Source organism: Rhinopithecus bieti, unplaced genomic scaffold, assembly GCF_001698545.2.
Source record: "Rhinopithecus bieti isolate Rb0 unplaced genomic scaffold, ASM169854v2 scaffold_5022, whole genome shotgun sequence".
Classification (NCBI taxonomy): domain Eukaryota; kingdom Metazoa; phylum Chordata; class Mammalia; order Primates; family Cercopithecidae; genus Rhinopithecus; species Rhinopithecus bieti.
This window is the reverse complement of record NW_016804965.1, coordinates 1,563,392-1,586,320: the sequence shown is the minus strand read 5'-3', so window position 1 is coordinate 1,586,320 and position 22,929 is coordinate 1,563,392. Positions and strand designations below refer to the sequence as shown.

Here is a 22,929-nt window from a genome sequence, read left to right as displayed (position 1 = left end):
TGGAGTGCAGTGGCCAGATCTCAGCTCACTGCAAACTCCGCCTCCCGGGTTTACGCCATTCTCCTGCCTCAGCCTCCCGAGTAGCTGGGACTACAGGCGCCCGCCACCTCGCCCGGCTAGTTTTTTGTATTTTTTTAGTACAGACGGGGTTTCACCGTGTTAGCCAGGATGGTCTCGATCTCCTGACCTCATGATCCGCCCGCCTCGGCCTCCCAAAGTGCTGGGATTACAGGCTTGAGCCACCGCGCCCGGCCAATAAAGGCATAATTTGAATCCATGTAAAAAACTGTAGGAGTTTTGTAAAAAGTAAGCTTCATTGCCCTGGTTTCTAATGACTGCAAATAATAAGACTAACTAAAAGCACTGAAATGTGTTAAAATTTTGTAAAACTTTCTGTTTTGATGGATTTATTAATAAGAAAAAAAGACCATGAATGCTTTACAATAAAATGTTATATTCCAATTTTATATTCTCTGTTAAAATGTCAAATTGGTCTTGGAGAATTCAGTCTACTCTTTATCAGAGGTGGCAAAAAGTTTTTTCTTTGTAACCCTCCATATGCCATCAGAATAATTTCCTACTTTTTGTATACTTTATCATGTCTTTGACTGTTTTAAAATGTTTTTCATTTCTAAATGCTAGGGTTCATTATAACTTCATTTCCTTCTTCTATGTTTTATTTACAAATTTTGTATTGCCACTTTGACTAACAGGCAGCCAAGCCAACACCAATCTTTCTTCCAAGGTACCTATGATACCCTCTTAATGAAATGATAAAAATGTTCACTGACAACTCTTGATTTTGCCTTCCTAACATCAGAATTCAGATTAGCCAAAAAACAAACAAACAAAAAAAAACAAACAACAAAACATTTTCCATTTTTTTAAATATCTAAACTATCTCTGGGGTTTCCCAGAGGGCTCCTGGACATTCACAAAAGATCTGTTCATTCACCTTATTAAAAAAAAAAAAAAAAAAGGGGGGGGGGGGGAATGCTAGAAATAATTAGGCTTACTTAGTAGGCTCTATATCTGTTAATTGATTCAACACTAATTAGTTGTGAGCTGCAAGAAAAGACTTACCAAATCAAGAAAAGCAGAGTAAATTACCACATGGCCTCAGCATACCATATTAATTTGTTAGGATTGATATAACAAAACACTACTCTCTGGGTGGCTTAAACAAGAAAAATTTATTTTCTCGCAGTTCTTGAAGCTAAAAGTTCAAGATCAAGGTGTCTGCAGGATTAGTCCAAGATCAAGGTGTCAACAGTGTTGACTTCTTCCAAGACCTGGCTCCTTGGCTTGTCTGCTCACTGAGTCCTCACCTGACCTTTTCTCCATAGTTGCGCATCCCTTGTGCTTCTGTGTGTACCTCCTTTTATTATGACACCAGTCTGACTGGATTAGGGCCCATGTATATGACCTCATTTAACTTCAATTACTTCTTTAAAGACCCTATCTCCAAAAACGGTCACATTCTGAGCTACTCATATTTGGAGTTCAACATATTAATTGGGGGGGGGGAGCAAAATACAGCCCCTAATACATACTAATATATTTTTAATTTATTTGTTTGGAACAGAATATTGTTTCTTTCCATATAAATTTAACATCCCCATGAGCACATAGTAGAATCCAATAATAAATGAAGTGTTATGAGCATTACATAATTATTCTTTGATTGCTCACATGTCATTTTGGCACCTCACATCACCATTCAAAATATCACTTACTAAAACTATAGTTATTTCTACAGATAGGTATGAGAATTTTGGTCAAATGTTTATTCATTCTAGGAAAATAACCTGGAAATTACTTCTTGAAATAAATCCTTTATATTGGCTTTTTTAGAAATTATGATTGGATTTATTCTCCTAAAAGGAGAGGGGAAATACAGTCAACTAAGTGTTAGAAGAATAAAATATTGTCTGTTTATTAATTTTCTGCATAAAATATTTAAGAAGTTTGAAATGATGGAGTTATTTTATAGATATATCATGACCTTTCCATGAGATATCAAATCATCCTCATCTACCAGTTAATTCAAGAAAAAATCAAGAGATTTAATGAAAAAGAATTTCTTTTTTTTTCCCCTTTCTCATTACATAGGCCTGCCAACCTAGTGATGGACAGAATTTGCCACGGTAGAATGCTCCATCAGCTCAACCCCATGCCACAATCCCAGTAACACCAAGACAATTGAACATATTCAAGTAAAGCAGAGTAGGCTACTAGTTAAAGTGTTGCTCGGAAATAATTATTTAGGTAATGGAAATTGTGGATAACTAAAGATATGATGTTTTTCTTTCATTTTCTTAAGAAACACTCAAAGTCTTACCCTGGCCCCTTATATTTGACAATGAAAGTTAACTGGCACATATGGTGCTGACCCTTCTTTGAGATGTACTCCACAAACCTATGAATTGTCTTAATTTTGCCCTGTTATAACACTTCTGGTTTTCACTGCAATATAAAGCAAGATTTGATCCACAGCCAAATATCTCTTCTGTGGGAATTTTCTTTGTTCTATACTGAACCTCAGAGGACTTGCAAAAGTCAATAAACTATGGATGTAGGTACTCCTTAGCAAATAACCAGTTTAAACCACATTTTTACTAGGGCTTTATAGTATAATGACAGTAAGTTGAGGTAGAATAATACTATAACTAAAACTAAATGTATGTATGTGTTATAACTGGCTGATCATACAAATAATTATTAAATATAAACACATATGCTTTTGTAGATTTGTTGGAGAGATTCGTTAATTGCTTAATGAAAGATGTCTTTCAGATACTAATTCCTTCATTTAGTTCAACAGATTAAATTTTATATGAGAAGATATTAGCATGCATGCAATGAAGTGACAAGGACAACCAATAAGCTTAAATGTTAATGGGTAAGATACAGCATTCTGGTTATTTAAAGAATGCAGCAGTATAATGTTCATTTTGTATGCTTCCATTTGCTCTCTGCATAGACAAAAATGTCCTTTTTAATATTTATGCAAACATTGCAATATCAAGATTGTTCCTACATATTTCTGAGTTGTAAATAAATTATAAAACTTTAAACAGTGTATGAATAATTCCAGATAAGCTAAGATTGTGCATTTTCTAATTGGTAGAGCTAATCAGGACTTAACATTTAAAACCAAACCCAATGACTTTTTGTGCTATAGTTTTAAGTCATTGTCTAATCTTTTGGAGATTCTAAATTCATAGTGTGCAGAAAGCTTTAATATAAAAATGGCTTTGCCACTAGAGTTAATTTTTTCATGAAGGAAAATTACCACTAATACTGACAGACCTGTGTCTTCATTCCCCCCAGTCCCTTTAAACTGCAATTCAATCGGGTATAATCATTTTTCCTCCCCCAGTAGGGTGCAGAGAGCCCTCTAGCTTCCAAGCCTGTTTCCTACTGAGGTACATATTGGCCAGCATACAGCTGCTCAGAACAACTATTTGCATCTACAATGGGGTCATCCCACCACAATCTTTTCAGATCAATATGATTGTTACAAACAATAGTTTGATTTTGATTGCTCTATAGTACGCTTGGGTAGAGCCTCTGAATGCAAGTGAATTGCTTAGAAACAATGGGCTGGTTCATCATCTAAAGCGTCCCTTTGCAAACAGCTGCCTCTGCCACACTCACCCTGACAACGTCCAGAAAAACAGATGGTTTCAGCATTCATGGCCAGTTTAGTGAAAGCCCCTGAGTCAACCATTCAACGCATGTTTTTTAATCTATTTGATATTAAAGGATGATTTTCTCCACTAAAAATTTTAAATATATTTAAACTCTCTAGATGGATCTAAGTTGAATTAAAATGAAAAAAGTAGGTATTTTCAGAGGTGAGAAAAAAATCCCTTTTGTGAGTCAATATAGCCAGGTCTTTTGTTAAAACTGTATAGACTTTCATGTATGGTATGGGTAGTAATTCTGCAATACTAAACGGTAACAATAATAATACAGCTTAAGTCCCCAAGCATTGATCTCCCAAGCTTCTGTTGTCTATTTAAAGGTAAGCCTTAAGGTTACTTTAAAAGGAAAGCATTTTTCTCCTGGTTTTGTTTTACCACAAGAAAAATCGGTCCAGGGAATTGCAATGAGAATAACACAAGAGGCACTGTCATTCCTGCATGCTATCATCACTCATTTACAGAATATGTTAAAATATATTTTGCATTCAGTTGGTTGCAATGACTGTGAAGACTCAAGTATTAATCCAAATGCATTACTATTTTGGTGATTTAAAAGAAGTAGTAACTATTATATGTGGCTATGATCTCAATACTATTTTACTTTGCATTTTTATAGTAAGCATTGAGAGCAAGACAATTGTTACCTGTTAGCTTAGAGAAATATTTCAATTTCAAAAATGAATTATTAGAAACAGGAAAGTAAACGTGTTATAATTGTCATAATTGACTTTTTTGTTACTATTATTTACAATTTAAAATTTTGGAATAGAACCAAACCCAATGTTACATATTTTTCTGAATACTCCTCATTTATGTCATAACTCTCTAAAGATACAAAAGAGATTAAAAGAACATTATACTCTTGTTACGTAACTGGCCTTCTGTGGAATGTATTTAATCCCAATCTGCATTTATAAATCCATAAAAGATTGTATATCCCTTAGCTTTATAGAATATTTTACTTCCACTAAAATCTAAATACAAAGTATGATTAATAAAAATAAATTCTATGTTCATTGAAATTTATCAACTCAAGTTAGCTACTATAGATCAATATAAACCATATCAATATGAATTTGATTGATAAATTAATCATAAATTCATAAATTCATGTTGAATTAGCAAATATTTATTTTAAATATATTTCTTATGTTATTTACCAGATCTATACTCCGCATACCTAAGCATACACAAGTATATATTGTATATTACATAGGCATATTTCATACACGCAGCTATATATTTATAATACATTCATATTATATAGTATTTATATATAAACATAATAATATAGTGTTACAGTAATATAGTATGTCATATAGTATATTTATATATTATATTAATAGAATATACTATACTCATAATATATAAAGTATACAGTTGACCTTTGAACAAGGTAGAAACTGGGGCACTGATCCCCACTACTGCACAGTCAGAAATTCACATACAACTTTTAACTCCTCAAAAACTTACCTAATAGCGTACTGTTGACCAAAAGCCTTACCAATAACATAAAAAGTTAATTAACACACATTTCTATGTTGTATGTGTTATATGCTATATTCTTACAATAAAGTAAGCTAGAGAAAAGTAAATGCTATTGAAAAAAATCATAAGGAGGAGGATGAGGAAGAGGAGGGGTTGACCTTGTTTCAGGAGTGGCATAAGTAGAAGAAAATGCATGTATACTTGTGCACTTGTGCAGTTCAAACCCATGTTGTTCAAGGGCAAACTATGTATATATTATTTATATATGTAAATATAATATTTATTCAAGTAACTTTACTGATCTGTAAAATGGGCATAATTTTATGTATTTCACTGGGCTCCTGGCTGGAATAAATTAGATTATGCACATAAAAGCACCTAACTCAGCACCTAGCTATTCATTATTATTATTATCATCATCATCATCATCATCATCATCACCATTGTCATCATCATTTCTAGAGAAATTATAAAAAGAACATAGAGCAGAAGAAAGTATGAAGTCACCCAATGGGTAAGGGTAAAAACTTGCAGGGGAACAACTAAGATCATTGCCTAGCCTATGACCCATTGCAGCACCTGGAAGCTACATTTCACAACTTCAGGATCTGTTGCTGTCCTTCCCACCCAAACTCCTCTTCTAGGGACCACAAGAAGATTTTTGAGCATGCCAGCCATGGCCAGTGTTGAAGTAGTGATGATGTCTGATGAAAGACATCATCAGATCTGTATTCTACAAAGATCAGTTCATCCACTATTCAGTCATCTTTGCCCAGGACTGAAGCACCTGCTGAGGAGCTCTGATGTTGGGTGAGCAGTAAAGCAGAAAGTGGAGTTCTTCACCCTTGGTGTGTCTACCATCTTTAAATGCACACAGACACACACTGTCCCGTCTATTATCCTTCCTTTTCCTTCTAAGAGTGGTCTATCTTCACCATTTCTCCTTCCTCTCCTACAATCCCTCCCTGGTCTTCTGCCCCAAACACTCCACTGCAACTGTAATTCAAATCCAATAAATACTTCTCAGTTCTTTTGGTATTTGATTTTGCTGCAGAATTTGAATCTGCTGATCATTCATTCTCCTATTCATTTACCTGCCCCTGTGCTGGGTCTTGGAGATCCAAGGAAACACTACTGAAATTCTCTGCTGTTTAGCATGCCTCCCACACTCTCTCCTAGCTTTCCTCTGACTTTCACAATCACTCTCACAGATTTACCTTCCCCTACCATCCAGTGAAAGGCTTAGTATTCTTCAGGGTTCTATTGACTATGCCTGTTCTCAGTCTACAAACCCTTATTTTCTGTCCATTCATACAACAAAACCCTTACTGAACATCTCCTACATCCGAATTTTATCTGCACCCATGACTTCAACTAAATATGACCTCCAAGCTCACATCCTTCATTCACTCAACAACTAGTGTTGAGCATGGTGCCAGGCAGAGTGCTAGGCTCATTCATGTGCTGATTAATAAACTACAGTCTCCATCTTCATAGAGCTGTATGTGTAGTCTACAGCTACAGAAAGATAACTATGCAGATGATTATAACACTGAATGACTCCAGAGATGAATGCACAAAGGTTAACCTCACATGCACAAAGGATTTAGATTTTATTCTACATGTATAAAAGCAGGGGAAAAACATCATCAGATTTGGTTTTTCTTTTCTTTTCTTTTCTTTTCTTTTTTTTTTTTTTTGAGATGGAGTCTCGCTCTGTCTCCCAAGCTGGACTGTGGTGGTGTGATCTTGGCTCACTACAACCTCTGCCTCCTGGATTCAAGCAATTCTCCTGCCTCAGCCTCCCGAATAGCTGGAATTACAGGTACACACCACCACACCTGGCTGATTTTTGTATTTTTAGTAGAGACAGGGTTTCACCATGTTGGCCAGGCTAGTCTCGAACTGGTGACCTCAGGTGATTCACCTGCCTTGGCTTCCCAAAGTGCTGGGAAAACAGGTGTGAGATACCATGCCCAGCCCAGATTTGTATTTTAGAAAGATCAGTCTGACTAAATGTAGAAAACAGATTAGAAGCGGGTAGAGAGAAAAGGTACCATAGTTATCCAGGTAAATGATGATGGCAAGCTGGACTGAGGGAGAGGAGTGGAGACAGAAAGCAATAGTGGATTTTAGAGCTATCTAAAAGTAGATTTGAAGACTTATTGAATCCTAAAGCTAGATATGTAAGAAACTCTGGGAAACGGGATAGGATACATGGGGTCAGGTATGTTCATGTTGCTGTATTTCTATGGTCCAAAGAATATCACCTTGTTACAGTTCTTATAATGGCACTTTGTAATTCCCTGTATATAAGTTTGTCTCCTGCACCAGATCAGCGGTTTTCAGTACTTTTCTACCTCCATACTATCCATATATTTAATCAACTTCCATTGAAATATTTCTTATTAAAAACAGGGTGGGTGGAAGTGGGAGGAGAAGAGAAAGGAAGCTCAATATCTCTAGGGGAAAATATGATAGAGGAGTTGAAAATCCTCCACTAACTACATAAAACGTTTCTTGACAGCAGGTGAGGCATCTTTTTATTGTGTTTACCTGAAACCTAGCACAATGTCTGGCACAAAACCAGGTGTACACTGTTTTTGAATGAATAAGTAAATGAATAAATGCATGCTAAAATGCTCCTAGACATTTAGCCATACAGTCTGTAAGGAAACTCCAGGAAAAACAGAATAAGCTTTCCCCTCTGTCTAACTTTCTGTGATTGATTTTCCTTTCAAGGTTTTTTTATTTGCAGGTTAGGGGTGGGTGGATGAGACAGAGGATATGAACATGAAAATAAGAATAAAGTTTCAGGTCCAGAGTCATGAAGTTTCAGGGATGAAATGACCTCAGTTTCCCAGCAAGGCATGGCAACTAACAGGATCTAGATCTACTGTCCCAAATCCAAAGGTCTTTTTCTCTCCAAAACTTTACAACCCAAACTTTTCACAGGTGTAAAACATTTAGATGCTGAAAAGGATCTCAATTTACGGGCATGTATGAAGTCAAAGGGATGAATTTAATCACCTTTGATTCCTAGGGAAAAATTAAGTCGAAAAGAAAATATGATTCCATCTGTTGGTTTATTTTCAATTTGTCTGTTTCCCAACTTTATCCAAGCACATAAATAGCCCTAAGCAACCTTTAAGTACAGTAGATATTGTGATTTGACTATCTGCAAACAAATGATTCTCCAAATCCTTAGCCTGGTAGCAGGAGAGGGAACCAAGCTTTTCTGGAGTGTTATCAAGGGGAAATGTGAAGAGTCCCTGGGACTGCTGTTCAATAACTTAATACTGAGTTGAACTTACTTCTCCCTCTACCCTGGGTTTAAACCACTTCCCAGCACCAATCTCAACTTTTGTGTTTTGTTCTCATTAGGGTCTCCCAATTTCTCTGGAACAAAGGTGATTCCTATACTAAGACTACTCTCCAGGAACCACGGCTGGGCACCCTGCCTTCCAGGCATCACTGATGCTACCTGTCCCGCTGTACACTTCTTGACCTTCCCTTTGCATCATGCCAGGACACCATTCTCATGCCAACTGCTGGATCTTCTCGCTGTTTAACATCAACTTCTCATTAATTTCCTGCTGTAGGGACAGTTCCCTGTCCAGTTCCATTTCCAGTAGATATCCCTTTATACTGGGTCCCTGGTTGCTTCCTGTGACAATGTTCTAAATTCTTTTCTTAAAATGTAAACTATTTTAAATTTTAAAAGTAATGTGTTTTCATTGTAGACAATTTACAAAATAGAGATGAGGAAAGGAAGAAAATAAATGTGACCTGTCATCATATCTCTCAAAGATAACTAATGCTGGTATTTAGGTATAAGTCCCTTATAAACCCACACAATTCACATACACACATACAGAGTTTTATCCACAAAATGACATCACATGGAATTGTAAACCTGTTTTTCTCTTTATTTAATAATATGGTATAAACATTTTCATGCCATTAAGTACTCCTATACAATGTATTTTTAATATATGAATATAATTCCATTTTAGGGATATAACATTATGTTAACCACCCTTTGTTATGGGTTGCTATTTAGATTATTTATTTTTTACTATTATAATAAATGCTATAATATATAGCATTCATATAAGGATGCAATAAGTACATATATTAATCATCTTCAAGCACCTCTATGATTATTTCCCAGGGACAAATTACTAGAATTACAACTGCTTAGTCAAATGGCATGCATGCTTTTAAGCCTTTTGATGCATATGGGAAAATTGTCTTTCAGAAAAACTGAAGCAATATACAATGCAACTGACAGTATATGGGAGTGCTCATCCTTGTCTGAATAGCCTTTTCTTTTCTGCCTCAAAAACTAGGACATCCTAACTATTTACCAAGGATCATAAGATCAGATTTTGTTTTGAATCCTGCCTTCAACAGCCCGTAAACCTGGGCATGGTTCCTAACCTCTCTGACCTTTTAATCTCTCTAATAGCATGTGAAACAACATAGCACCTCATAGGCACCCAATAATTCACAATAAAAGTTTATTTTTCTTCCTTTCTTATGTCACACACCAGCCAACATGTAAATTGTCATTGCCACTCAATTGTGTTATTTATATTCTTATGAATATGTTTGTTCTAGAAAAGCAACAACACGATCCACTTTCCAGGGATGCACTGTGATGAAACACCAGGCCACCTATAGAATTAGAAAGCAATATCACTCATTGCCAGCAGATGCCACTACCTGATCCATGATGTATGTACTCCAGAAAAAGAAAAAAAAATCTTAAAATATTGTATAAGGTTCCAGGTGCTGTAAGCAAGTCAGTGATGTAGCTAGATCATGAGTGATACATACCTGAAATTATGTAAAAAATTACATAAAGAAGTTTACTTACAAACAGGGCTATGTATTTTGGAATATATTTTCATAATGAAATGTCTTGTTCAACTTTCTGTTAAATAAATTGTGTGTGTGCATGTGCGTGTGAGTGTGTGTGTACATGTATAAATCAAGTTAAACTCCAAAGTTCCTCTGAGAGGTTTATATTAATTATGAGCTGCTCTCTGATGTATCTCTGCCACCCACGGAGTTCTAATGACTTTAAAATATGCTAGTAATGAGGAAAGACATATGGGATATTATGTAGAGCTGAGGTAGGTGGTAAGAGACACAGAATGGGACTCAAGGTGAGAATATCTTTTTCTAATGTTCTCTGTGTGAAATTACACACTACAGTATTTGAAGAGAAACTGTAAAATCTTATGTCTTTTTCTATATATGTAAGTCTATATATGTATGCCGGAAACCTTGATCCTATGTACAAATATAGGGTCAAATTATATATATAGATAATATATATATTATATATATAAAATGTTTATTACACTTTCTCTTGCAATTCATGAAGAAAGTGCAATCTGAGAAACTTATGCACTTCAATGGCAGCTATCAATGTCTTGTCTCTGAATACCCTGGCTTAGGTTTTCCACTTAGAGATGATGAAAGCTTTAGTAATTTACTATGCATATACTACTTCTGCTACGTATTAAAGAGATGAGAAGAAAGTTGAGAGAACACACAGATAGCATACACACACACACACTTAACAATCTGAAAAAGTTTAAAGAGTGTGCAAAAATTAAAGGTCAAATATGAAGATTTTCCTGTGTTTGAAAAGTTATTTTCCACTGAAGATTTAAAGAGAAGACTTTTATTTATAAAGTGCCAGAATACAATGGTTCTCTCTAAATGGTTAACACTCTTTTAAAATGAAACAATAGACTTATATTTGGAAAACTGAAAAGAACTCCTCATTAAAATATTAACAGCATTTTTTTCAAAGCCAAAACAAATGCCAAATACCTACTATCTGGGTTTGTTCTTGATTTCCAATTTATTGATAGCATCCAAAATGTCTGTCTTCTTTGTTGAGATATGAAGCTTTCTGTTAACATTTAGCATCACACCAGCTCTCCTTGTTTTGCAAACCAACTTGGCTTCTCCTATATACTAACCAACTACACGTAGACTGTCTTCGAAGTCAAAGCATGTAACCTTGTCACACCCAGGACTAATGTCCAGTTTGAGGAAAAGCAAACCACTCTGCAAAGAATGAGTCAGACCACTGGGATTGAGGTATGCCCATTCACTCAAAAGGAAGGAATATGTGACAGGACAACTCGGGGGCCAGGGCAGTGGTAAAATAAACAAGACTCCCACCCTCATGAGGCCTACGTTGTAGTCACTGGGAACAGATAAGAACCAGTACACAAATACACCAAGGCAGCAAGTTTCAAACCAGATAAATTTATAAAGAAATGAAATGAAATCATTTCACAGGGTGAGAGGAATGCTTTAGAAAGGATGGTGAGGAGAGGCCTGAGAAGGTGACACTTGAGCTGCGCTTTGGGTGACAATCTTGACCCCATTGTAAGAATGTGAGGGCTGAGCTCTAGTCAGAAGAGGAGGGGTGCATAGCAGAGCCAGCTCACCATCTCCGTGCAACAAAGAGGCCAGTGTATTTGGTCCCCATACACAACCATGTCCATGCAACAAAGATGCCAGTGTGGTTGGTCCCCACACACAACAGTGTCCATGCAACAAAGAGGACAGTGTGATTGCTGCCCATACACAGAGGAGACAGAGAGTGCGAGGAGGCTTCTGTGTGGACCCTGTGGCTCTAGATAGGATGCTCATTCTATTCTCAGGAATGGGAAGTTGGGGAGAGTCTGAAACAGGAGAGTGGTACACATGATATGATTACATCACAAAAGTCCTGCCCAAAAAATGCAGAGTACCTTGAATATATTTTTAGAATCGAAGTATTTGTGCCCAACTTGGTGCATTACATTAATAAATTTATTTTTTAAGATGTGCAGGAGATCTCAGGGATTGGGAATGTTTTATCATTGGAACTGTGTTTGCCCTAACAGTAAGTTGAAGTGCTCACAAAGATAATCTATTACATTTAAAACAATCTTTAAATGTTTAAGATAATTTGTTTAACAAGTAGGAGTCAAGTCAGAGACGTGAAGGACTAGAGGAAGTAAGTCCAGCAAAGGTGAGCAGAGAGACAATGCAGGCAAGTAGGAGGGAGGAAGGGAGGCCTGGAGTTAGAAGATTCAAGCCCTTGAGCAAGGTTAGGCCATGGAAAGAAAGCAAGGTGAGTTGTGACTGTTAGGATCCTGGAGATGGAGGTGCAGCTACAAAGGGCTTGACAGTAGTCTGAACTTTGCCATGGTGATGAAAAGCCCCTGCAGAGTTTTTTAAGCAGAAGAGTGGTATGTTGAGATTCAAGGAGTAAGACCTTTGAGGGAAAGTGTGAAGAAAGGAAAGCAGAGAGCTGAGGACTGAGCCTTGGGTAAGGCCTATATTTCTGTAGGGAATTTCAGATCAAGAAATCAGTCAATGAAATATCTTGAAGGATCATGAGAGCAGCATGGTGGGAACCAGAGGTGAAGTTTTCAAGGACACCAAGAAGTGGAAACCACACTGGCTTTAACGATGGCCAGTTCCACCTGCAACTTTGGGGAATGGACAGTCATTGAGACCTATGGTGAGGCCAGAGGGGAAATAAATTGGCAAATCATGGTAAGTTCATGGCAGACCTGAGATTTGTGCTTAGGGTCACATTTGCCTCACTGCAGGCTGACTGCCAGGTGTGTGCACATGTGTGTGTGCGTGCATGTGTGTGTTTTAACATGGGTGATAAACTTTTTGCAGAGGTCAGGGGAAACCAACCAGTCCTCAAAGATTCCATGTAAGTGCTTCATATGATTAGTGAAAGGACATTCTGCTTCTTCCATTTTATTTGTAACAGCACCTTACTTTCCTCATTCTCTCCCATAGCACTGTTATCCCACACATTGTCTGTCTGGTTTCTTTTTCTGTTAACCAGGGACCAGCAAATTATTTTTAGTTTTTATTTATTTATTTTTTTGAGATGTCATCTTGCCCTGTCCCCCAGGCTGGAGGGCAATGACACGATCTCAGCTCACTGCAACCTCTGCCTCCCAGGTTCTAGTGATTCTCCTGCCTCAGCCTCCAGAGTAGCTGGGATTACAGGTGCTCGCCACCACGCCTAGCTAATTTTTATAACTTTAGCAGAGATGCGGTTTCACCAGGTTGGTCAGGCTGGAGACTGGCAAATTTTTTCTGTACAGAGCTGGATAGTAAATATTTTAAACTTATGGAACAAGAGGCAAAATCAGTTATATTATATTGATATTTATACAACAAGAGGGGGACAACATTTCCACATATTTGTCATTTGATGAAATTGAAAATACAAGAGTAATTTAGTACAATTTTTTGGTAATACAGGTCTACTAATGGAAAGAATGAAATTATTTTGGGGGAGTCAACATTTCACTTAATTGGAGTTCTAAGTTAGTGTTCTCAATCATCAAATCAGTTGCAAATATTTACCTGTAAAAAATCATTCCTAGCTTGTACACCAAAGAAAAAGAGGTACAAGTGGTAGGCTGGCTTTGATCTGCTGACTATAGTCTGCTGAGCCCTAGTCTAAGCAGTTACATCATTCACCCACCTGTGTGCTTTATACCAGGAGGTTTTGCAGCAGGTAACCAGAGAAAGAAGTATCTGGCTTCCATGGTAGTGCCCATGGTCTGTAATTCGACTTCATGTCCAACTTTTAACTCTTTTCCCTCATTTCCTCCCCTCTAGTTCTTAATGGAATGAACTCTTTCTTGGTCTTCAATGTGGAGGCAGTTTGGGTTTTATGTCCAATGAGATGACTTTGGAGTTTCAGAAGAGCTCTGTCCTTCAAAAATGAAGTTGACTGACTAATGAAATGTCTTTAATGGGGTACGTATTTTAATTTCACAGTTAGACAAACATGTCAACATGCAAATACATCCAGAAAGAGAATACATTGACAAGATCCTTCACAAGATCTAAGGTAGAAATAAACATCCAAACATTTTCTAAGCTCAGGGTTTGTTTTGGAAGCAGAATTTCTAGGTGCCAGGATAGAAAGAACTATCAAAGAGTAGAGGGAAGAACCAGAATGGGGGCTTGCCAGCTTTCCATACTGCTGTCATGTGGCAAACCACAGAAAGAACAAGGCACGGCGAGAAGATTCTGCTAAATGCTGAGAAAACAGAAATGTTGAAACCATGCCCCTGCCCGCTAGCATCTCACAATCTGCTTCAGTGTAGCCTCTGCATCATAAAATTTAGTTTGGAAGGGACCTTAGAGATCATAAAATCCACATCTTTATTTCATAAATGAGAAAACTGAGACTCAAAGAAGTTGACACTAATTTTATTTGGAACTTTGGACATGCTGTTTAATCTTTATGTTTCTGATCGCCAGAGAAAATGTGACCTTCAAGCACTTATGGAAAATAACAGTGCATTTTCTAAGAACTTTCAACTTCAGTTTGTGCTTACCCAGACGGTTTAAAGATTTATGGGTTTAGAAACACATTTCTGAGTCAGACGTGCAGTGGGGATTTCCAGCACTTATTGTGGAGACCAGCCAGGTCTCCAGTTGACTCATTTGGAGGATGTTGACAAGCCTGAGTCCCAAAAGTGAGTTCATTTTGTAGAGTCCTAGGGTGAGAGCTCAAGCATTGGCCAAACAAGAGGAAGCCCTTCTGGTTTTGCCAGTCAACCAACCAGCAGAGTGAAAGAATATGGGCTTAGGAATCAGCTGCAGGCATGTTTGAGTTTCAGCTCAACTGCTCTGTAGGAACAGTCTCAGGCAATTCAGTTTGGCTTCCTACACTCGGTTTCCTCTGTGCAAGGCAGAGGACTAATACCAACTACAATCATGTGGCTAGGATTGAATGAGATCATGAACTTAGAGTCTGTCACAGAGACTGGCACATAACAGGTATTGCATAAAATAGGACTATTAATACCCAACTGCTTATGCTTTTATACATTGATATTATATGCCCAAATTTCTCATAGAAAAAGGATAGTGAAAGGGAAAGTTCAGAAATTAGTTAAGTCTGAAGGCATTAGTATTTCCTGAGCATGTGTACAGCCTTTATAAGGTTCATGGAGACTCCCAGGCCTACAGTTGCTACAGGGATCAACAATGGTCAGTGTCCTATGCGGCACCACTTCAAGATCATCTCAGGCCCAGTTCTTACATTAGCCACCATGGCACTAACGAAGTTCAGCACAGGCTTTTACCAGCTTCACTCAGGTGCAACTTGGCAGTACCTCACCTCTGATCTGCATTGCTGGCTTCTTGCTTTCTGCCTCTGGGCTTCTTTGATACTACAGCGTGGGACACTCCAATAAAACCCTGAATACTCACACATGTGACTCTGGATAGTGTGGAGGAGTTAACACCCACAGAACTGCCTTCATCCAATATGGGATGGGAGCCTGTGCATGCATGCTTCTTGCCTGTTTGATCCTCCCATGGGGACAGTTCTCAGAAACATTCCATGAAGCTTCTCAGACAGTCACACCAGATACTAAGTGCAAGTAGGGGCCACCTCCATAACACACCTTTGGACTGGTTTCTTTCCCTCCTTCCCCATCCTTTGCTCATGTTCCCTAGAGTCTCATTCCCAATTAAACTACCTATGCACAAGCCTCTGCTTCAGGCTTAGCCTCCACTTTCAGGGGAATGCAGGCTAAGATACCACCTATTCCTATAGTTACCTAGAAGAAAAGGCCTGCAGCGAATAAAGGGGCAGTAGAGTCCAGTGCTCCATTATGGAGGAAAAATAAATGGTTGGAGTGCTGTCTCCTCTCCTCACTCCATTAACAAAAGGTCACTGGCTGAATGATATGCTCTTTCCCAGCAAGCCCAGATACAGCCTCAGAATCCTTCTCTCCACTGCTGCAGACAATCTCCATCAACTGACTAAAGTTAATCCCTAAGATAAAATTCATTTGCAACCTTGGGTCCAAGGGGTCGGATTCAAGTCTCAAACAGTTATTAGCTATGTGGCTTTGAAACATCTTTCCCAACTTTTCTGAGCCTCAGTTTTCTCATCTATCAAACAGAGATAATAATTTGTTTCACATTGTTACTAAGAATATTTAATATTCTTTAAATTTATTTAATATTTAATAACATCATATACTAAAGCACCTAGCCAGATCTTTGGCATATAGGAAATAATAAATGCAATTTTGTTCTCCCTTTTTTATGTTAAAATGCAAGGAGCAGGGAAAGAGCATACACAGTAACTCATTGCATAAACTTGGCAGGTTAACCTATATCTTAAGATGTTCTACATCTGTAAAAAGAATGAAATTCATACCTCGCGTTCTTCACTGTGGTAGGGATCAGATGGAATAACGTATGAACCAGAGTACTGTTTCAATAGTAATATTAGGATTATTGTTGTATTTCAAATGAAAAATTCTAAGGACTACTGAGGCTACGAGATCAGTATTGCCCAGCTAAAAAAAGGCAAGTCCTTAGTCCCTGCTCCTTCTGTCAGACTGCTTCCCATCTGGGACATTCAGACCATTTTAACCACCATCTACAGCATGACAAACTCAAAGTGATTGTGTTGATGACCAAGAAGTTCACCAAACACCACGGAGTCCTGCTGCACTGTAAGAAAAGGAAGGAGGAAGGAGGTAAATAACTCTTAAGATGGGCTTCCTACTCTGGTCAGCTCTAAATCAATGATTCAGGAATTAGCTATAGAAATACGAATCTGCTGTAGCTCAACAGGATGAAAGATGTATTCTTAAACGTGGCAAACTAGTGATTTCATCAGAGTAGAAACATTACGGCTGATGGCAGAGCTACACACAGGACAAAATGCAAGAGGTCATCCATCTGCTAATTTCTGAGTTAATAAATCCTCCCTCTACACTGAAGTCTAGTCCCTGAAACAATTCTGTCATCACTTTTCTCACTTTTAATGGATAGACTTGCTGATGTTTATGATTACTTACATTTCTAAATATCTATACTTCTTATACTATTTTGCAATAATAAATTCCCATGTGTTCCCCTCTGTTGATTGCACAAGAAATGAACCGAAAATCAAAAGAATGGCCAACAAGAACAGCAATATGTCAAATCACAAGAACTAGCAAACAAAGAACCTGACAAATTATTTTTTAAAATATGAAGAATGATCAAACTACGATATGAATATGGGCTGTTAGACTTTTATGAAAATGAAAATTCAGACCTAGAATGGGTCATTGAGATCATGGAATAAAAAATTCTTTATTTCACAGATAAGAACACTGAAGCTCAGAGTGGTTAAGCCATTTACATGAAGATCAGGCAGCTAATTAGTGAGAAAGATATTGCTGCTTGAAAGGCCAGAGATTTGAACCCAGCTCTCCAAATTTATTTTAAAATATTCTTTCCACTCAATCACAGCTGCACATCATGGGTAACATGGATTGTTTTAGAAAAAACTATGTAAAAGTTAAAACAGGAGTTCACCATTTTATTTTCAGTTTTTTAAGCCCAAGAGAGGATCAATATTTCAGAGAATATATTATACAACTTTTATAATTAAAATGTAGATATAAGATTTTTGAAGTAATAATTCATAATCAAAATTGCTTTAACATAAAAATAGAATCATGGGCTAATAGAATAAAAACCCAGAAGTAAACTCATGCATATATGATCAGCTAATCTTCAACAATATTGCCAAGAACACACAATGGGGAGAGGATGGTCTCTTCAATAAATGGTGTTGGTAAACCTGTATATCTCTGTGCAAAAGAAATTAAAGCCTTATCCTACACCACACACAAAAATCAACTCAAAATAGATTAAATACTCAAACATAAGGCCTGAAAACCTCCTTGACATTGGTCTCAGCAATGATATTTTGGTTATGACACCAAAAGCATAGGCAACAAAAGCAAAAATAAGAAAGTGAGACCACATCAAACTAAAAAGCTTCTGCACAACAAAGGAACCATAACAAAATAAAAGGATCCTTGAATGGAAGAAAATATTTGCAAAACATATTTGATAAAAGGTTAATATCTAAAATGTATAAGGAACTCATATCACCCAATAGCAAAATTAAAATAACCCAATTAAAAATTGGGCAAAGGACTTTAACAGACATTTATATCAAAGACACAAAAATGGCCACCAGGTACATGAAAAGGTGGTTGACATCACCAATCATCCAAGAAATACAAATCGAAGTCATGATGAGATATCACCTCACACCTGATAGGATGGCTATTATTAAAATATAAGAAATAACAAGTATTGATGAGGGTATGAAGAAGAGGGAACTCTTGTACACTGTTGGTGAGAACGTAAATTGATATAACCATTATGTAAAACAGTATGGAGGTTCCTAAAAAAATCAAAAATAGAGCTACCATATGATCCAGCACTCCCACTACTGTGTATATATCCAAAGGAAATAATATTAGCATCTTCAAAAGATACCTGCACTCCAATGTTCATTGTAGCATTATTCACAACAGACAAGATATGGAAATAACTTAAGTGTCTGTCAATGGATGAACACATAAAGAAATTACAATAGAATATTATTCAGCCTTTAAAAAGAAGAAAATATTGTCATTTACAAAAACATGAATGAACGTGGAAGACATTATGCTAAATGAAATAAGACAGACACAATAAGGCAAGCATTAGATGATATCACTTATATGTGGAATCGAAAAAGGTTGAACTTAGAGAAACAGAGAGTAGAATGGTAGTCGCTAAGGATTAGAAGAAGGTGAGGGAAATGGGTAGATGTTAGTCAAAGGGTACAAACATTGTTGTAAGGCGACTAAGTTCTAGAGATCAAATGTACAGCTTGGTAGCTATAATTAATAATAATATACTGTATATTTGAAATTTCCTAAATGACTAGATCTTAAACGATCTCATTGCAAAAAAAAATTGTTAATGTGAACTGATGTATATGTTAATTAGCTTGGTTGTGAGAATAATTACATAAGATATACTCATATAATAACACCATGATAAACACCTTAAATATATACAATTTTTATTTACCAATTCTATGTCAATAAAACTTGGGGGGAGGGGAATGCCTTAAAATGAACACTCATTTCCTCAAAGGGTTTAATAATATTTTAAAAATGTATATATATGTAAGCACTGATTTGTCACTAGGGAAGAAATGACTGGAAATTATCAAACTAGAAATGAGTCTAATCAGCTCCCAGAGTGCCGGACACATTCTTTGGGTAGAAAATCTGCCAGCTCTCTGCTGACCACCTAAAGCCCTACTTAGTGGCATGTGTTTTACACCAGAATGCACATAAACCAGAATATATTTAGGAGTTGGTCTATTTCTAGTCACACAAGTTTTGTTTCCTAAATAAGACTTCAGATTACCATTTGGGTTTGTTCCCCAAAATTTCAGCACTCCATATGGTTGAAGACGTAGTCCCATCTTCTTAACAAGACCTTGTGTGAACTGTGTACAGTACTGTCTTCAAACCGTTCGCTCCTAAGCATATTCCATGGTGAGTAGAAATGCAAGGTTTACGAGAGAAGCAGGAAACGAAAAAGACAGGCATGTTCCAAAGTTGAAGTTCTGAACTGCTTTCCAAATTTTCAAATGTAAAAATGTCTTTAGTTTGCTAAAACTGTTATAAATGATAGTACAGAATATACACACTCAGCTTATGGAAAGTCACAGAATATAGTAATTATCTTAATTAGAGCCCAAAAACCTACCATAGTAGCTTTTTTTTTGGTGCACTAATATTATAGCTATAATTTTATGTTATCTAAAATGATTATTTGTAAAGCTACATAAGTCTCATCTAAAATGATTATCTGTAAAGCTACATAAGTTTAATACTGAAGATGTATTACAATTATTTTTGATATCGGGATAAAACTACCTGTTCATGAATGATCGTACTGATTTTCTCTTCTGACTTGTCTTCAGTTATAGGTGTAATCCCCAATATTACTTATATTAACAACTAGCACCCATTTTAAAATTTCTGTAGTGCTGATAATTTACATACAAGAAAATTAAGGCAATGAGTTATCAATACTTGGGTTGAATCAGTTTGAGAAACTAAAATACACATAGGTAAAAAAAATAGGTTACTTCACTAAGTTTTCATAATGCATTGGAAAACGTGGTTTAATGATGCAATGACCTGGGGCTACCAACCATTTGTAATAGCACAAATCTACACAATATTATGGGCATATATTTCAATAGCTCACATCCTTCTTGAAAGAAAATCATTTTTCATGGCTATTATTCACATAAAAGTTCAAATCCCTCCAGTCAGCTTTTGCATAACAGTTTTATGGATTTATCTTTGGAACAAAATTAACCAAAAGACCCTGTAGTAGTTTTCCTTCCAGCATATCTTGTCTACCTATTTTATTATTCATTGTAAAACTACTGGGTGACTAGTATACATTTTTTCAGATGTTTCTAATCAGTAGATAAATAGGCACACATAGTACACAAAAATCTAAAACAGAGAAGGTGAATAAAAAAGTGTTATTTATGGGCAACCCCCTTCAGGCCCCCTCGTACTGTATGGGAGCTCTGTTTTCACTCTATTAAATCTTGCGACTGCATACTCTTCTCATCCGTGTTTGTTACCGCTCGAGCTGAGCTTTTGCTTGCCCTCCACCACTGCTGTTTGCCACTGTTGCAGACCTGCTGCTGACTTGACTTCCACTGCTGTTGCCAACCCACCGCTGACTTCCACCCCTCCAGATCCAGCAGGGTGTCTGCTGCGCTACTGATCCAGCGAGGCGCCCACTGACGCTCCTGATCAGGCTAAAGGCTTGCCATTGTTCCTGCAGGGCTAAGTGCCCGGGTTCGTCCCAATCGAGCTGAACACCAGTCGCTGGGTTCCACAGTTCTCTTCTGTGACCCACGGCTTCTGACAGAGCTGTAACACTCACCACATGGCCTAAGGTTCCATTCCTTGGAATCCATGAGGCCAAGAACCCCAGGTCAGAGAACAAAAGGCTTGCCACCATCTTGGGAGCAGCCTGCCACCATCTTGGGAGCAGCCTGCCACCATCTTGGGAGCTCTAAGAACAAAGACCCGCCTGTAACATTTGGTGGCCTCATATAGGGATTCTCCAAAGCGGTGAGTAATATCAGAACACTTTTGCTTGCTATTCTGTCCTATCCTTCCTTAGAATTAGAGGAAAATACCAAGCACCTGTTGGCTGGTTAAAAACAATTAGTATGGCTGCCAGACTTAAGACTCACCTGTGAGGCTGTCTGGGGAAGGGCTTTCTAACAACCTCCAACCCTTCTGGGTTGGAAGAGTTGGTCTGCCTGAAATCAAATTCCACTTTCAGATTTCCTGGGGAAGCCGAGGGCGGACTAGAGGCAGAAAGCTGTTGTCCCAAACTCCCAACATTAGCCAGCTGAGATCATGGCACAGCCAGAAGTCTCTACTCAATGGTCACCCATGTGTGCGCCCCAACCTTTCCTTCTGACCCATACCTCCTGGGTCCCGACTACCACTTTCTTGAAAGTGTAGCCCCAAATTTCTCCTTACCTCTGAATCTACTTCCTCCGATCCCTGCCTCCTGGGTACTAATGGTTTAGACTTTCATTTCCTCTAGCAAGTTGTATCTCCAAAGGGATCTAAGGAAGCTCTATGCTGTGTCCTTAGGCATCTAGGCTATGAACCCAGGGAGTCTTGTCCCTGGTGTCCCTCCCAATTTAGGTATACAGCTCTCGACAAGGGCAGTTATTTGGGACCCATTCCCCACTACCCTTGCCAGGGCCCCAAGTTTGTAAATGGCTAGGAAGATTGCTCTCCCATTGTGTAAGATGCTCTCCTCCCCCAATTTCTACGGAGCTTCCCTGCCCTCCCCCGCACCACCCCCTGCCCAGCACCACAATACAACCTCCAAGCCTTGACTCCTTGGTCAGGGCCTTAGAACTGATAACCCAGTACTTTAAGAACTGGAACAGGGTCTATGACAACTTAATAGATCAGTATGAAAGCGAATTGAGTAAGTCAGAGGCAGAGAGAGAGAGAGAAGGGAAAGAGAGGCAGAGAGAAAGATAGAAAGAGAAAGAAAGTAGTAAAGAAAAAACAGTGTGCCCTATTCCTTTAAAAGCCAGGATAAATTTAAAACCTATAATTGATAATTGAAGGTCTTCTTCTTGACCCTATAACACTCCAATACTACCTTGTTGTTAGTATAAACAAGGGCGTAGCCTGAAAACACTGAGACCACTGACAACCCATAGCCTTCCTATCAAAAATCCTTAATCCAGTAACCCATGGATGGCCCAAATGCATTCAAACTGTAGCAGCAACTGCTTTGCTAACAGAAGAAAGTAGAAAAATAACCTTAAGAAGAAAACTCATTGTGAGCACACTTCACCAGTTCAGAACTATCCCAAGTCAAAAGCAAAAGGTAGCTTACTAATTCAAAATCTAAAAGTACAGGGTTGTTAGAAAAGGTGATTTCACATTAACCACTGAAAATTCCCTTAACCCAGCAGATTTCCTGGGGAAATTAAATCTTCCTAGGGGATTTAAATTTTAATTACCACACAAAGGTCCAACCAGACCTAGGAGGAACTCCCTTCAGGACAGGACTGGGATAGATGGCTCCTCCCAGATGATTGAGGAAAAACCACAATGGGTATTCAGTAATTGATAGGGAAACTCTTGTAGAAGCAGAATTAGGAAAATTGCCCAATAATTGGTCTGCTCAAATGTGCGAGCTGTTTGCATTCAGCCAAGCTTAAAGTACTTGCAGAATCAAAAAAAAAAAAAAAAAAAAAAAAAAAAAAAAAAAAAAAAAA

General features: G+C 37.6%; 1 protein-coding gene across 2 annotated transcripts in view; it reads right to left on the bottom strand.

Annotated features, from left to right (window-relative positions):
• Positions 1-22,929, bottom strand: part of CYP7B1 (cytochrome P450 family 7 subfamily B member 1) — a 212,383-nt gene that overhangs the window by 153,070 nt on the left and 36,384 nt on the right. The gene's annotated exons all lie outside the window — the stretch shown is intronic.